The 16650-nt window shown below is 49.2% G+C and overlaps 1 protein-coding gene across 1 annotated transcript in view; it reads right to left on the bottom strand.

Moving 5' to 3' along the window:
- Positions 1–16162, bottom strand: part of JUP (junction plakoglobin) — a 51178-nt gene extending 35016 nt beyond the window's left edge. The window contains exon 1 of the mRNA XM_075059767.1: positions 16065–16162. The gene's annotated coding sequence lies outside the window, so the exon portion shown is untranslated. The remainder of the gene's footprint in view (positions 1–16064) is intronic.
- Between the last annotated feature and the right edge of the window lie 488 nt (positions 16163–16650).

Here is a 16650-nt window from a genome sequence, read left to right as displayed (position 1 = left end):
ATCCTATAAAACATGGACACAGAACTGGACGCAATATTCCAGTAGCAGTCTCACCAATGCCATAGGCAGAGGTAAAAGTCACCTCTCTGACCCTATGTGCTACTCCCCCGGTTTATCCGGAAATGGACAGTCAGGGAGCCACATAGGAATAAGGTGCGATGCCCAGATACGTGCAGCGCTGTAATGATGGAACCCCCTCACGTGGTCCATCCTTGAGTGGCTGAGAAACTCCACTTTACATCTCCTCTCCCCGCTCCACCCCAGCTGGGGGAGGGTGGAGTGTTATGCATGTTTTTTCCTGCCCCCACTGCTTGGAAGGCAGGGACTCCTGGCAACACTGGGTGGGGCACCGTTGCTAACATGGTTGGTCTACACACTCAGCAGCATCTCCTGTGCAACAGGGAAAGTGCTCCTGCAATCACAGCTGACTGGGGCACCAGTCAAACCAAGCCTCTTGGCCTGCATGCAACTTGCTGCTGTACCGGGGGACAGACAATCACGATTAATGCCAACTCCTATGTGGCACTCGTGCAGGTCAGCTACGTTCACCCCCAATACTGCATCAAGGCAATCTTTAGACCAATCAGCAGGCCTTTCCCCACGGGCAGCTGGTTAGAACCCAGCCCGCTAACCTGATCCCACTCTACCCTGTGAGCAGAAAGAAATGCAAGTTCTTTTCCCAGTGGAAGATTCAAGGAATCTTTAGCAATTTTACAGAGCACCAAGGTGACTAGCACACCAGAAGCACACACGTTCTTTGAGAACACCGCACACACAACCCTCCCACACCCTTCTGTTAGCTACTTACCAACCATTTGGCTGAAAGAGGTCACTGCAGAAGTTTCCACTTTTGAATCATAACTATTCCACTGCTCTTGCAGGCCAAACCTGTCGCATCCCATGGGCTCTCGTAAACTTTGGTAATATATTTTTGCTGTTAGATGTGTAAAGAAAAGGAAGACACTCCCTTCTCTCTATTTCCCTCCAGCCCACACTCTCTCTTCCCAGGTTAAGAACCGTGATGCCACCCCATTACTGCACCTTCACTTCGGCAGCAGCGTCACCCCCCCCAAGGTTAAGAGTCAACAGGGACTAGTCTCGTTAATTGTGCATGCATGCCCCATTATTAAGAGCAAACTCCAAAGGCTCCGGTAATTACTACATCAGGATAACTAGAGGCAAAATTACATTAAATGTGTATGCTTCTGTGTTAAGCCCTTTCCCCACCCTCTGACCTGCTTTCCCATTAACAAGACATTTGGGAAAGAAATCAGTTTATATTAACAAAGCTGGAGAGAATCCCTGGGATGCAAACCAAGCCAGTCAGCTGTGCTTGGGGACTTCCCAACATCCCTGAAAACAAATATGGGGCCCAACCTTCAGCATTTAAGCTGAGAGACTAGTTAGGCATAAAGGAGCAGCACTGCCTGAACCCTGGGAGCAGACATGACACCCCAGGAGGAAAAGCACCATGTCTTCATTACACCATGGTGTGATGTTCGAGGCTGTCCCCACTTCAGCTGTCTACATAAGACACTTGCAACACTCATCTGCCTCAGTTACAAGAAGTTCTGGTAATGCATACCACAGCTTCTGTTGCACAAGAACAGATGAACCGCGTTTGTGCCTCCACATCTACTATGCTGCTAGAAGTGCTGTACTGGTGCTTTCTGGGAAAGAGTGGCCGGCCAATAGTGCCTCAGTACGTGTTGAATGCCCAGCAGGACACAGAGCTGCCCCATGTGTTGCTGGCATCATGCCCTGTCCTGCCACAGAGAGCTGGCGAGAGTATCAGCCAAAGCAGTAACCCAGCACAAGGAGGGAGGGGCCGTCCATCTACACAGCAGTGGAAAGCAGCAAGCCAGACCAGCTGTAGAAAGACAACCATGCGCCAGATTAGGCCACCAACTCTTAGTCTCGAGGTGGGCAGGGACACAGCTGGATTTAAAGCCAGACACGCTCAATTACAAGCCCAGCTGAAAGCTGTAATGGGGACAGGATCTAAGTATCAGAAATGCTGCCTCCACTACAACCCCCATATATAGGGAGGGTTTGACAGAGGTAGGAAATGAAATCAGAGCTCTGGAGTCCCAGTCCAGACCCTTAACCACAAGCCCATCTTCCTTCTCCGCAGAGCAGCATAGAAAGGCGGGGGTTAGATATTTAATAGCACAAGGCAAGGGTTGAAATGAAACAGAAGAGGTTAGTGGAATACAGAAACATAACATGGCTAGGATTCATTCAAACACATACTGAAGGGGCAAGTTTTAAGCAGAGGTTTAAAACAAAGGCAATTAAAGACGCCACTAACAAAGCATGTTCCTGTCAACCCCTCAGTCACCTAGCATCCAAGTGCTCCCCATGTGGGGAGACAGCTCTTTGGGCAGGGGTCATCTCTTCCTCCATTTGCACAGAGCACCATAAGGCTGTATCCCCCAGGGATTACCCCTAGATTCACAATAGACCCGGCATTTCCCACGGCCTCCTCGAAGCCACAGTCAGTGCTGCTCCTTGTGTAGGATCGGAAGGAGCCATCTGTGCTCCTCGATAGGAAAGGCATTTGATTTTAAAATTTAATAGCAACACTTTCTGCATACAAGGATGTTCTCTCGTTGGCAGAAGCTGGGGCTTCTCATGGGGACGCACTTTCTGGTGCAGGAAATCACTATTGGCGCTACAGCATGAGGCTCAGCTTCCTTCTCACCATTCACATTTCCTGGAAAAAAATCAGCAGGAGCTGCACTCAGCTGTCACCAGTGAGTTTTATCAGAAGGAAACAAGCAACAGCACTTGGCTCAGAGCTTGATACCATGCTGACAGACTCTCTACAGACCCGGGATGGGCGCCCTGGAGAGTACATTTCTCTATGTCATTAAGGTCACAAGGTTGAATCTTAGTAGATCTCAGCTGACATTAACAGAGGTGCAGTTGCCCTACACGGTGACAAAACATTCTCCATCTGTGGTCCAGCAAGGACACCTGGCCATCACCTCTCTCAGGCAGAGACCTTTGTCTCTCACTGCTGACCAGAGGTTTCTCCTGGCTGTACAGTTTCCCAGCAACACTGATATCCCCAGCAAGCCAGACTGTCTAACCATGCCAGCATCTGCACTTTGTTTACTATTCGCAGGCTCTGAACAGCGTAATTTCCCGCAGCTGTGAGTTACCACACAGCTCTAAGCAAGCACATTTATTCTTAAGGTGAAAACATCAGCGAAAGCACATCAAACCCAATAAAAGAATCTACAGACATGCTAATAAACGTACCAGAGATCACCCCAGAACTCTGCAGGGGCTCTGGTAAAGGTCAGTCCTTCAAACCCCACCAAAGGGTTCTTCTGTGCTTACAAGCTCAGAACGGCTTTACCTCAGAACAAGCACCCCCACGCGTGTTAGGCTTTCTGCTACACAGCCTGAGCCTTTGAGCTTCAGATGCCAAAAAACAGGTAATCGATAGACACCGGCCCCTTCCTCAGAGGGGAGCTTCAAAAGGCTGGGTTTGTGCATAAATGTGGGGGGGGGGGAAGATTTCATTCACCTCCTCCTAGACATTTCCTAGTAAATCCACTTCACATATATTGTCCCTGAAGACCATTCTAGTCTGCCACATTGTTCACTCCAGTCCTTTCACCAACCAGGCCCCCCAGTAATACAAAACCTTTGCATTTAATACAAAGATATTTAAACTAATTCAATAAGGCTTTTCAAGGATATTGAAGAGAACTGCCACCACTGTCACATTTTCATTTAAGGAAACCAACATCAAGTGTCAGGAACAGAAACCCTATATGCGCCGATTCTCTCATTAATGACAGTTTGTTCTTGTTGGAAATATCAGTGGGACAGATAAGAGAACTTGCCAGTTGCCTGTGAATAGGAGATTCTGGCATGCTTGCTTGAGCTGCCCATGACTCCAGAACAATACAATTAATCACAATAACTCCATCTGGAGAAGATAGATTTTATTACTTTTAAAAAGCTACGAACAAATAGCTCCCAAAGAACACAATAATTGCAGGCTTTAAATTTAGGTTTTGAGGCACTTGTGTGCTATTTCCAGCTTGGATAATGGCGAGAAAAATACAGTATTTCTGCAGCACAGTCCCCATTTTACAGCCAAGAAAAGAATTCAAGAGGGGAAAACAAAAGGATTTGGGGGCTGTTTCATCTCTACATGCAACCACATTACATCTGCAGAGTTCAGATGTTTCATAAGAAATTATAACCAACACCAGTCAGCACCCAGCCTGTCCGAGCAAGTTAATGGTTTGCCACTAGTGCCCCGCCTGCATGTCAGAGTGATTACTAGGAGGTTGTTTAAAGTGGCCAAAGGTCTTTTTACCACCAGCTAAGCAAATGCACTTCATGCAGTGATATGGCTAAGTCAAAGCCACAAAGTAACAGAGTCTGTCCAAAGGCAGCATGGCTCCACATTCCCGATATAGCAGCCGCAGACAGATGTGATACCCGCAGAAAGCTATACAGTTGCCCCCTTCAAAAAAAAAAAAAAAAAAACCCCTCCCCATCTCTCCTCTGCCAGCTAGGCACTCTTCACAAAAGAGGGGCAGGAGAATGCTTCTTACACCACAAATTTGGTAGCAAAAGGATGCAACTGACATACGTGGATCCTAATTAGGAATTTTAGCTTTTTCCAAAACCAAATGAGCCTTCAAAGAATTCACAACAGCCACACTCATCTGTTAACAAGTGTCATCTGTCTTCAGTGCACTGGAAAAAAACTTTGGAAAGAGTGAACTCTGCTCATTTCATCGTGTAGCTGGAGAGAGAATTATCTTTCTGGAGCTGGAAATGGTCTCCCACTCCTGCCACGGTCTGCTGCAGAACAGCAGCAATATTTTTCATCCAGAGAGCTCAAGGCTCTTCACAAGGAGAGGCAAAGTTGGGAAACTGAGGCAGAATTGAAGCAACTCGCCAATGGTCACAGCAGACGCAGAAGAGCCTGGGTTCTAGTTTCAGCTTCTAGACCAGAATTCCCCCTCCCCCCTGACAGCGCCATGCTGCCACAACATCCCAGGCCCGGTGTGAAGTATGGCTGTTGTTTTTATTTATTTTTACAGCTGTTCATAGACAGTGGCTTTGGTCAGCCAGGTGCAGAATATTCAAAAAAAACATTTAGCAACCCAGATCACTTTCACCTGGCTGTCCCATTCTGCCTCAGGAGTGGGCACAAACCAGTCTCTCACTCAATGTGCTGAAAAGAACCTTGAGACACATTTGGTTTAAGTATTGAGAAGCCAAAACTCTCAGTGCACTGGGGCTAATGATGCAAACGCATCTGTAGACAACAGCATCGGTATTAAGAGTTTCAGATTGAATGCCACGCCCCCTGCCCTTTCTGTAGAAATGATTTCAGAACAAAGTGACTGAAGCATTATGAAATGCCTAAAGGCCTGACAGAATCTGCAGAAAAACTAATCTGGGATGGCAGATTTAGAAAGATATTTCAAACCTCCATCTAATTAGAAACATCTTTGTGTCTGACAACTGTTTCCCCAGCATAGCTGGTTATGAAATATACATTATTCCTACACAAGAGCAGTGGGAGGTATGTTTGTCAAAGAGATTTCAGACAAGAGCACAGCAATATTCCTAGGCTGCGTATTAAACTTCAAAGCTAGAACTCCAGTTGTCACTTACATGTTTGTTTCAAAAGAGGTCTAAGTGCTGAAAAGAAAATTCCTGCTTTGCAGACACAAGAGTGTTTTATTCTGTAAACACCTGTAGTACCAGTATGGTTCAGTGGGGAGCACTACATCATCCTAGGACAAAATCATGGATTCAGTTTCAACCAAGGCTATTTATGCAGCACCACTAATGCTTTACAGATTGGTCATTGGTGATCCTGCCCCAGAGATCTTCAGATACTAAGGTGACGGGCATGAGGCAAAAACCTAGACCGTGGAGAAAACTTACAACAGAAAATCAGATCTCTGGTCTTTCTGAAACAGCTCTGCAAGTTAGAAGACACATTAGGAGCACTCTCCAAGGAGAGAGGCTGAACTCCCCCCCCCCCCCCCCTTATCACCCAGCTAATGCTGTTCCCTCACTAAATGGGTCCTAATTCCCTTGTCTACTAAGCACTTCGTGCCTGCGCTTTCCATCTACAGATACCAAAGCACTTTGGGAAGTCGGGTCCGTGTCTCCCCAAAGCCACACAACAAGTGCGTGAGAGAGTGGAGAAGAGAAGTCCAACAACTTCCTGTTTCATCATGTACGACTGCGGAGTACCTGCACCCTTCACTACCACAGCTTATGTCTTACTGCAAAGCACTTTCAGGTACTCTGAGAATGAGAAAGTTCATACAAAACCTAATTCTATTTCAGCTACCAGCTTACGTGCCTAACCTGAAACATTTCCCCAGCACTTTCAGATTCCAAAATTAATGTGACATTCAACTGATGTTTGACAAGCTAATTAGACCAGGCAAGCTTATGCCTGAAAACATTTACATCTTTAGATGAGATCAGTAAAACAGTCAGAGCTAGGACTTGCAGCTACCTGCTATGTGCTTTTTGGTTATACGCTACACCAGGGTCAGGATGGAGCAATCACGACAGCGAAGCAGGGCAGACTTCTTTTTTAATTTGTCAGTGAAGAAAGCACCTCCCTTTGCGAGAGCAAAAACAGTTTCTATAGAATTCCTCTCAGCCATTACTGTCAAGAACCAGCAAGGAAACCCAGTCTAGCCAAGCCAGATCTTCGCTATTTGCCAGGGAAGCTTCCCCGCTAGGGCTTACACAACCAGCTAACACCTGTTAAACTATGACCTTGCCTTGTCCACACTGGGATTTCACATGTGTTTGACAACACAGTTAGGTAACGTTAAAACACTCGCTTTTTTCCTAGTGTGGACATTGCTTAAAGGAGCAACAAGCAACTCATCCCCTCTTCACAGCAGCCCTGCCACACTGGTTTTACTCCACATCCCCAGGGTTCCAAGTTCCTGAAATATTTTGCACTTGGTTTTGGCAATTGCCGCTGTGCAAACGGCACACACACTTTTAAAGCTGCTTCTGTCAGGTTTTGAGGATTCCTTTGCCAGTTTTTCTACATGCAGATACAATACTCCTGCTACCCCACATAATCATGAACTCCAACGGCTCCTCCGAACCACCTGCTGTGTGTGTCACACTGGATGGGGGAAGTGACAGCTAGGAACTTGGCAAAGAGCTAGTGGCCCCATGAAACTACAGAAGGGCTGCCAGGGCTCTGTAACAGCCCCAATTCTTCTCAGACATGAAGGTGGGAGTCAGAGGTCTCTAATCAGATCCATAATGAGCGCACCTGGACTAACGGTGAAAAGCAGCACGGCCTTGTGGATCAGGCATTAGACTGGGAGTCTGAAGACAAATTCTATTTCCAATCCTGCCACCTCTTGGGCACCACACATCACTCTGCTTTGGGCTCGTCTTGGGGAAGAAAGTTGCACTAGATTAACGTAAGGGAGGGTGGGAGTTAAGTTTTGTTACACCACCACTAACCCCTGTGTGGGCACGCCTGGTTTAAAGAACGACTTCTTTTGGTTTGGCTGACATCAATTAGGAATAGATTGAAGCGCAACAGAAACAAACTAATGCACAGATTTAAGTGTCCACACAGTTGTTTGCAACTTTTTTTTTTAAATGTAGAAAAGACATCGGTTTCCCTATCTACCACGGGGGATGCCTTCCTTTGCGGAGTGCTCTAAGAGTGCTAGGGAAGACCCAAGTGTTTTCTGAAACCGATCCAGAGCTGAAGTGTAGTCAAAAGCCAAATCCTACACTGCGCAAGAAGAACACAGGCTTAGAGATAAACTACAGAAGCAACAGGACCAAACTCAAAGTTGGAAAAGCCTCACAATCATTAAAACCTTGCTGACCCCAGCTCCTGAACCTGATCCTGGATTTGTAGGCGGGGGGAGCCAGCTAACGCAATTAGGACTGTGCTGAGCATTACCAAAGATAAATACTGCCTGGGATTAGAGGGGACGCTGTTCAAGGTCTGCAACTCTAAGGAAGGAGACTCGGCTTCAGAGGCAGTAGAAGCAACTGACCTTCCCAGCTGGAAGCTGAGCACTGGGGAAGCTGTAACATGAGACACAGCTGTAACCTCTCAACTGTGTGGAGTGGCCATGGATTTGGGAGGTGTTCAACTTACTCCAAGCTGTGACGAACTGGGAATGTTCTTAATGTTTGCTCTAAACACTGTGTTGGTGCCTCAGTGTCCCCTCTGCAGTTTGTAAGTATCTAGGTGGTGGAATAAGGGTGTGTGATTGCTGCAGAGGAAGGGGCCAGTGCACCTAAATGCCTGGCACTCTCTTTCCAAGCAACTGATGGCCTGGGCCCCTCCTCTGCAAAGGTGCCAGCTGAAGGTGTTGGAGACAAAGAGGTCAGGTGACCTCCTGGCCCAGGAAAGGAGCTGAGCAGAGAGGAGGGGCTGGAGGGGGTTGTTAGTCTGGAGCTGGCTGGGGACAAGGAGTGAAGTGCAGGAAAGTTTGGGGCCTGGCTCACTCCGACCCCAGAATAGGACCTGAGGCCGAGGGTCCCGTTCGCTGTATTCTACAAGCCTGTGTTAGACGCACTGTCGGCTGTCACCGGAGCCATAAACCTCCTGTGTTCACATGTCTGGCTGGATGCAGTCACGTCTGAACTGGCCGAATTGGGGGTGGAAGGACCTGTGGGCTTCCCCAGGCCCACCTGGGGCAGACTCGCGCTGGGGGGAAGGCATGGAGGGGCAGAGGATGCTGAATGCTCCAAGGAGAGACCCAGGAGGGGAAGCCGTGTGAGCTTCTTGCCCTGAACAAGTCTGCTCCAAGGGAGAGGAGACTCCCCAAAGTCCTGACTGGCTTGGTGGGGAGCAGTTCCAGAGCATTGGCCCGGACACTCTGTGACATAAGCGTTCCCCCAAAGATGCTTTTTTGCACCCAGAAATGCAGCTCTGCACCAGCAGGGCTGGTCATGTCCAAGTCACGATTTAAGCAACACAGCGATGCTATAAAATGGTTTCCGCTCCCCTCAGTTCTGAAGGAAGTGGCCTTTTTCCTCAGTTGTGCAGGATTGCTTCTTTGAGACAGGTCTGGGGTTGCTTTAGTGGGCTTACAGCACAAGTTACTTTGGAGAGATGTCATCCCGTTTAATAGGTCTGTTTTAAAATCCTTTTTACCACTACCCAGCGGGGAGGGGATGACACACAGAAATGCAACTGCAACTCTTAAAACTCTCCCAACTTCACCACTGCCGTGGTCCAGGTCTACAGTGACACTGGGGGCTTTCAATACCTGTTCTCATGAGCAGGCAGAGATTGTCTGTTCTTCCTGACACCTGTTATGCATGGCACCAACCCCCATACTCAGCAAGTTGCTCAGTTAAGTTTTCAATAGCCACGCGGCCCTCCTTCTGGAGGACTGCTGGTGGAAAGCACAGAGAGGTTAAGCACTGGCCTTGCCAATCCTGACTGTTCACTAGGGTCTCTCTATGAAGCCCCTGGAAGCCATCGAGCCCAAGTCAGCAGACTTGGGCTAGCAGGGCTCTCACCAGCACACTGAAAACACCGGTGGAGACAGAATTTTGAAGTTGTGGCTCAGGCTGGAGCCTGGGCTCTGAAGCTAGGGAAGGGGGTGGGCTTCAGAGCCTGAGCTGCAATTTCAAAGCACTGTCTACACAGCTATTCTTGGAGCACTACCACAAGACCCACTAGCTCAAGTCCATCCTGTCCCAGTCCCCCCCTTACCCAGGCTGGGAGGCTCGCTGCAAGGGCTGTGTAGACATTCTCCGAGTTTATTTTCATAGCCCTGTTTGAAAGAAACAGACTGGGGGAGGATACGCCCATCACTCATGGGTCCGTGAGACAATAGAAGATAAAATTCTATTGTTTTAAAGTGGCTGCTGCGCAGTGGCTGTTTTGCAGAGACACTCTGGCAAGTCTTAGAGGGGGAGGTTACTACATGCCATAATTCAACTTGCTTTCTTTAAAACTAGTTTCCCCCAAAATGGCCCAAGCAATTTGTTCGCAGCCATCTAAAAAACGTAAGAGAATTGTGAAGTTGCAAAGCACAAAAAAAGCCATTTTAAACAAAGTTTTTGCATTCCTATAGCTTAATGGCCAAATCCACTTAAACCAAATTTGCAGTACAATGGGTATTTCCATGACATTTTATGGAACCCTTCCAAGCTGATGAATAGTTACAGATTTAGGATGTACAAAGACAGTTTAAATGGGTATTCTGTACTTTTATAGCCTACTTCAATAAACATTAACAAAGGACATGAAAATGGACCTTTAAATCTCTCCAAATTCATTATCGAAGAATGAACGGATCTATTGGAGTCTTCTGCCTCTACTACAAACAGTAGGGACCCCCACAGCGTGCCACCTCCATTTAGGAACACAGCTGGAAACCAAAGGCTCCATCCAATCACTGAGGAGAAGATGACAATTGCTTTTAAATCCCCCTGGAAATTCTCACATCTCTTCACAGGCACGGGAACAGAGAGCTAGAGATTCTCCAATCCCAAGGGTAAGTGAGAGCGCCCAGATGACTACTTGATGAAATACTGGAGTGAAGAAGTGCTAACACCAACACTCAGAGGGCAGAGGTGGAGAGATAAAGGCTGGACAGCAGGACTGCTGGAGACAGACTTCTTTTTTTGGTTCGTTATAGCAGAGTCAGACTATAACAAGGCCATTTTATGCCCTCAGAGTTACCGTCTCCAATGGTAAAAGAACCAAACAGCATCATTGCTGGGTTCTGAACTTCACCTCCAAGCTGCGATGTGGGGCTTTCACTAGCCGATGGAAGGACCGTGCGTGCTATGGGTTCACTACTCTAGGTGAACAAGTAGCACAAATACCAGAGAAGCAGGGTGCCAGTTGCGCCAAGGCGCAGTGGTGGGTTTGCTGGATCTACAACCTGCTCTTAACACTGCAATGCAGGAATTAGCTACAAGTAGCAGCACTATGGAGTCTTCATAGCTTAAGCAAAGGTTTTGTTTCAAAAAGAGCTTATGTCACGTGCACATGGAAAAAACCACTTCAGCTTTAGCATTAATGCCTCTCGAGAGGCAGTGCCCTTAGGAAGGGAAGGACTTCAGAGAAAGATGGTGCAGAGAAACACTGAACAGCTTCATTCAACTGCATGCGGAAGGCATCCAGTGTTGGCAGGGGATGGAAAAGTCAATGCTTGGCACAAAGCCCGTCTAGGTGCAGAGATCTACCAGTTACAGCAGCTGGCAGGAGAGAACCTTTGTTTTGCGGTTAGAGAGGCAGGAGAAATGAGGGTCAGATTTGACTTGCTACAGGTCCAAGTATATGAATAGGAAAGGGTCATGCACTGCCCAGAGAGCCTGCTACTGCTTGGGGCACACACCATAGGAACTCAAGGGCTCGCGGGCATCTGTAGCTACTACCAGGTGTCGGGGGAACTCCAGTTTGTAAACAAGTGCGTGCTTGTGGGACGTTCAAGGGGATTCCAGTACAGAAGAACACGTGAGTAGGATCATGCCCCTAACATCTCCTTCCAGCTTCTCCTTCGTCCCTCTGCCCTTCTCTAACCTCGCCTGCCCCAGTACTGGTGCGCCTGGGGATAAGACACAGTGGTTTGATGAAGCTCTTACAGTGCTCCAGAAAAGGCGGCTGAGCATCAGTATCCCCATTTTGCAGATGGGGTAACAGACAGAGGCAAAGAAAAAACGAGGAGTCCTTGTGGCACCTTAGAGACTAAAATTTATTTGGGCATAAGCTTGCGTGGGCTAGAGCCCACTTCATCAGATGCATGGAGTGACTCACTCAAGGTCACACAGAGAGTCTATATTAGAACTGAGAGCAGAACCCAGGAGTCACTACCCTACCCTTTGGAGCTCACTAGTTCCCTGCAAGAACATGTCTACTTTAATCAGGCACACAAGCAGGTGCAGCGTGGGCAAGACACGTAATCTGCTACTTCACATTTCAAACTGACATTCCTGCTTTTTAACTGGGACTGGCACAGCCAGAGTTGTTAATGCTCGACTTGAAAGTCGCCCTGAATGCACTAACACCTGACCCGCGAGCTCAGAGTGCTCACTGACATCACCCCCAACATATTTTTAGAGACCCATGGAGCTAACACACAAGGGGGCACTTTGTTTCCCTTCAGGCAGAGATCAGCATGACTCATTTCAGAAGGTTCCCAAGACACAGCCCCAGCAACTGAACACACTTAAGTGCCTCCTCTCCTCTTTCAAAACTCTCACAATGCTGTCATCCACCCCAGTGAAGGAATATGCTGTTCTGCCTGCTGGGAATACACCCTAAGTGAACACCGCCCTCCCTGAGAATTCAGAACATGGACACTGAGATCCTGGAAATAAACAGCACATTTTCAGCATTGCCAGGCTTCATACTGAGCATATTTATTGGCCTGGAAGAAAAGGGCATCTTAAATACTCTGCAGAACACTGGGACACTGGCCGGTTTCAGAGCATTTGGTATTATTGTGAAAAGATGTTTTTATTTCTTTTGCTCTTCCTAGACTTCTAATTTCTACCCAAGAAAACCACAAGCACAAGAAGTCTCATCTTTCACATGCGTCTTGTATTTTCTGCAGTTCAGTTCTAAGCAGGCTTTGCTACAATGTTCTCTGAGAAGAGAGGGTTTAAATTAATGGTACAGCATCACACCTACTTCAAGATTCCCACCAGCCACCACTTTTTCCATGTCTGATACTTGCTCAGTTTTCCGCACTGGGGTGGACATCAGCCCAGGATGGAAAGTGCAGAGACAGGATGCTTTGTGTTCAGTTACTTCACACCAATAGAACAGTCCGAGGCCAGGTGTGGTGTGAAAAATCCACACCTCTGAGAAATGCAGGTAAACCAGCCTAACCCCTCATATAGACAACCACCTAGCCCACCACCCCCAAAGATGGATTAACTACATGGATGGGAGAACCCCTCCTGTGCGTCCTCACACTGAGGAACTATAGCAGCACAACTGTAGCATTTCAAGAGCAGAGAAGGCCTCAGACTTTTACAATGCACAATCAGGTCTATATTCTGTTATGGACAGCACCAAGCACACTGCGGGGACTCTCCTTCATGCAGCTCTCACTGTATTTACCATATAGTTAAATATGCACTCTCCCTGCTGAGAGCAAAGTACATCAGGGCGTTTACACATACATGTTCACACTGATTTTATGGCAGCAATTTTCTACTGAGATTCTCTTTTCAGGTTCCTTATACAAGAGCTTTTTTCCCCCAGGCAACTCCCAGCAACACTTTGGTACTGTCTTTTCATTTAGCTAAATGATTAGCTTAATTAATTAGGTTTGCAGCAAATGCAATTAGAACACCCTCTCCTCTACCAGTGCCAGGGTTCCCCCAAAGCATGGCAGACTGAACATGCTTCTAATTTTACCCCATGGATTCCTTCCTTTTGCAGATGGCATCCTCCACTTTTACCTTCAACTCAGATATGAGGATTGTATTCCTTCACTCTTTATCCTCACACTCAAAGTTCTGCAAACTTCCACACTCAACTACTAACTCCAAGGACAGTTCCCGGCAATAAGATGAGAACACACAAGATTTTGGGCTCTAAAGTTACTTTACCTCAACATGCTGCAGAGTGTAATGAACAGGCTCAAGCTCTTATAAATAGGGCCCTACCAAATTCACAGCTGTTAAAAATGTGTCACAGACCATGAAATCTGGTCTCCCCCGTGAAACCTGACTATTGGGGGGGACGGGGGAAGGTAGTTACTGTATTTCTACCTTTACTTCTGTGCTGCTGCTGCTGGCAGCAGCGCTGCCTTCAGAACTGGGCTTCCAGCCAGAAGCTGTCACTGTCTGGCCACCCAGCTCTGAAGGCAGCACAGAAGTAAGGGTGACAATATTGCAACCCCCCCTTCCTTAATAGCCTTGTGACCTCCTTTTGGGTTGGGACCCCCAGTTTGGAAACACTGCCTTAAAGGGCTTTACATGTTTATATATATAACAGCCATGCTTTGTGACAGCCATGCTTTGTGACAACACGATGAAACGTAAGATTGAAATCTCTGAAACCATGGATTTTAAAATTGACCGTGAAATTTACCAAAATGGACGGTGAATTTGGTAGGAACCTATTAATAAGGGCCCAAACTCAGCTTTGAAGGGTATGACAAAGGCTGTGCAATCACCATGTGCTCTGAAAACCAATATGGGACACCAAAGGTGTGTGCACACCAAGGAGACTATGGCAGCATAGCTCTGCAGTGTAGACACAGCCTCCTTGAAGGAGTTTTGCTGTCAGTGGAGGACCACCTCCTCCCAGAACTATTTCCATCCACATAGCTGCACAGTATCTACACTGGGGCGTGGTTTTTTCAGGTCCCAACCTGCCTAGATATGGCAATAGATTTTTCAAGCATAGGCCAAACCTATGTTGCCAACTGCATGGCAAAGAATTTTAACCTGCAATCTAGGTGTCAACTTGCTTGCAAATCAAGTCTCTACCACTACAAGCCAGGTGACTGCAGGGACTTCAATCAGGCAATTTAATTAAAAAGAGTCAACACTGTTCACTTGTACATGATCTTCCTTTAAAAGGTCTCAAAAGAGTTGGGAGCTGAATGCCCAAATCCTGCCTGCATCAGTTACTATGTTTGCAAGAAACAACACATCAGTCACAGAATCACTGCATGCTAACCAAGAAAGCATGTTGTGATCATTTTATAATAAATACATGAACAGGATTGCAGCAACCTCAGAAAATGAATATGTCAAACACTTATAAGCAGCCACTCTGCAACTTCACCCTGAAAGCTGGTTGCATGATGATCCACACCCCCGTCAATTATACAGAGGGATGATTTTAAGTGCATGTTGGCCACGCCTCAGAAAGAAATTGCCATCTTATGTTAGCATATGGAGCTACCACAACCTCCCTCCCATAACAATTAGGGGAGCAGTGACTGTACTCTCACCGAAAGGCCAAGCAAGGAGACAATTTGAGAACTTGCTCCCAGGGAATCAACTGCCACAGCAAGACTCAAGCATGAGAGCAGGAAACCCTCATTATGAGCTTAAAAAAAAAAAAAAAAAGGTCTAATTTCAAGGACCGGTTGAAGTGGATTTGCAGAACCTCTTGCTCAGTGATTTTTGTAATTTGCCACTCGAGCAAAGCAAGCTGCACTGCCTGTTACCGAGATTTCCTGAGCTAATCAAGTCTGAACACCCAAGACAGCTCCAGTTTAGCCACTTGTCTTTAAGAGGCAGCGCGTCGCCCTTTCGCTGTAACGCACAGGGCCGCTTTCTGGAGCTACTGCACAGGGCTAGGCAGATAAAAGGCTCCTCGTTCTCCAGATTCCAGCGGGATCCAATTTCTCCTTGAAAAACAACTTCCCACAGCACGTTCAGCGGTAACCCGGGAGCCTGATGTCCCAGCAGGGAAGCCAGGCCCCCGCCCATGGGCCGGGGAGAGTTTCAGAGGTCGGGGGTCGGTCGTTCCCGACTACCCCACACGTTGGTCGCCTTCAGCGATGAAGTGCCCCGCTCCCCAGCGACCGCGGGGTTCAGTCACCACGCGCCGGAGCCGGGGGGGAGCCCCAGCGACCGCGGGGTTCAGTCACCACGCGCCGGAGCCGGGGGGGAGCCCCAGCGACCGCGGGGTTCAGTCACCACGCGCCGGAGCCGGGGGGGAGCCCCAGCGACCGCGGGGTTCAGTCACCACGCGCCGGAGCCGGGGGGATCCGGGAGGGGTCCCGGGGCGGCTAGTCAGCGCCGGCCGAGGCACCTGCCGCGACCGTGCTCGCAGCAGCGCCGCCCCGCCCCCCTTGCGCCACACTCTGGCTAGTGTCGGACCTACCCGGAGCCCCGGGGCGCGGCTGCAGAGCCCCTGGGCGCGGCCCCTCCGGGAGCGGGGCTGGGCGCCCGCACAGGCAGCACGCAGGGGCCGGGGGAAGCGAGCCGGGGGCGGGGCGGGGCTCGGAGCAGGGGCCGGGCAGGGAGCGGGGCCGCTGCGCCCCCGGGGCACCGAACCGAACCGAACCGAACCGGACCGGACAGGCCTGGCTGACCCTCCCCCACAAGCCGCCGAGCCTCACCTGCGCTGCGCTGCGCAAGCGCTCCCTGCTCCGCCCGGCACTGGCCGCCGCTCGCACCAGCGAACAAAGGCGAGCGGAAGCAGAGCCCGCAGCCCAGCCCGCCCGCTCCCCTACGGTCCCCATGGACACAGCCACCCGCTCAGCGCCGCCCATTCATTGGCCCCGTCGCCCCTTCCCTCACCTGCAGGGGCGGGCATCCGCGCCACCTGCCGGTTGACCACCTCCCCATGGGCCGCCCGGCGACCAGAGGGCGGCCGGCAACGCGGGCCGGACGCGGTTGCTGCTGGCTGGGCAGCTGCAGGCGATTGATGGGGATGGCGGTCAGGGTGGCGGAAGTGGGAGGGGTGTGTCCCTAAGGCAAGTGGGCGGTGCCCACCTGGATGAGGTCATGCAGGTGAGGAGGAGCCTGCAAGGGAGGGGGGAGAAGCAGGGGAAAGCCTGGGGGAGGAGAGGTCTGGCTAGAAGCTGGGGTTCTGTTCAGCCCCCTAGGGAACATCCCTGTGCACCCCCCAGAGCCCCCAGAGCTGCCCCTTCCCAGAGCAGGACCCCCCAGCTCCCCAGCAGCTCCCGCAGAGCTGCCCTTCCC

Source organism: Chelonoidis abingdonii, chromosome 21, assembly GCF_003597395.2.
Source record: "Chelonoidis abingdonii isolate Lonesome George chromosome 21, CheloAbing_2.0, whole genome shotgun sequence".
NCBI lineage: Eukaryota > Metazoa > Chordata > Testudines > Testudinidae > Chelonoidis > Chelonoidis abingdonii.
This window is presented reverse-complemented; position numbering and strand designations above follow the sequence as displayed.